Here is a 1,130-nt window from a genome sequence, read left to right as displayed (position 1 = left end):
TAAGCTCTCGAAAAAAATAATAACGACCTTACTTTTTTGAAGACATTCTTACAGGCCTGACATAGCAATGGCAATGGGAGTCATTACAATCGCTCTGCACAGTATTTATGAGCAGCCCTCGCCTGTAAAGACTCCTTTTAACTACCGACATGATGCCTGCACTGCGGGTTGGACACGTCTCAAACGCAAGTGTAAATTCCACACTGTAATAAGAATTTCACTTTACTTCTATTCCCTCATCTCTCTCTCTCTTTCTCAGTCTCTCTTTCTTCCTTTAATGCTCCTTCCTATTCTTTAGTTTCTTTATTCCTTACTGTATAGCTACATATATATATATATATATATATATATATATATATATATATATATATATATATATATATATATATATATATATATATTCATGAATTGATGTTTCTTATAAAACAAAAAAGTAAACATAAAGTGTGTTTTGACTGAGGTCTGTCTCGTCTCTGCAGCTTTTCAGTCCTCAGGGATGTGCCAGGACGCATAGTCCCTCGTCCCATATTTCTTTCTTTCTCTATATCTTTTGGTCGTCTCCAACCTCGAACCTTTCCCCACTCGTCTTGTCTTTAGCTTCCTTCTCTGTTACTCCCCCTCTCTCTGTGTCAAAGCCAGTTACAGGCAGAAGATCTCTCCTTCGTAAATAATTCACAAGTTGATTAATAGACTCACAAGGGTATAATTAGACAGGGGAGAGACACTGGATAGTGTAACCAGTACAGTGCTTAAGGGAATTAGAGAGTGGGATTATTAAGGAAATAGAGAATAGTGTGAGAGTTAAAAAAAAAAAAATAAGCGTGTTGTAAGGTGGTAAGGAGTGAAGATGTGGATGAGGATGGGGGCATCTTTGTTGGATTTTTGTGGTGCACAGTGTGCAATGCGCTCTCTCCAGGAGGAAAGAGCCAAGGTTTGTTTGATGTGGAAATTGGACAGTTTGAATCCGTCTCTTTTAATTTTTCACAAGTAACAGGGACCCCCTGGGTCTGCCACACTTTCCTTATAGGAAATAAATGAATTTTTCTTTTTCTTCCTTTTTTCATAACACCCCCCCCCCCCCCCCCCTATTTTTCTTTATCTTTCTGATCTGTCCTTCTTAATATATTTTC

Source organism: Silurus aristotelis, assembly GCF_946808225.1.
Source record: "Silurus aristotelis genome assembly, chromosome: 16".
Lineage (NCBI taxonomy): Eukaryota > Metazoa > Chordata > Actinopteri > Siluriformes > Siluridae > Silurus > Silurus aristotelis.
Note: the sequence above shows the minus strand (reverse complement) of the source record.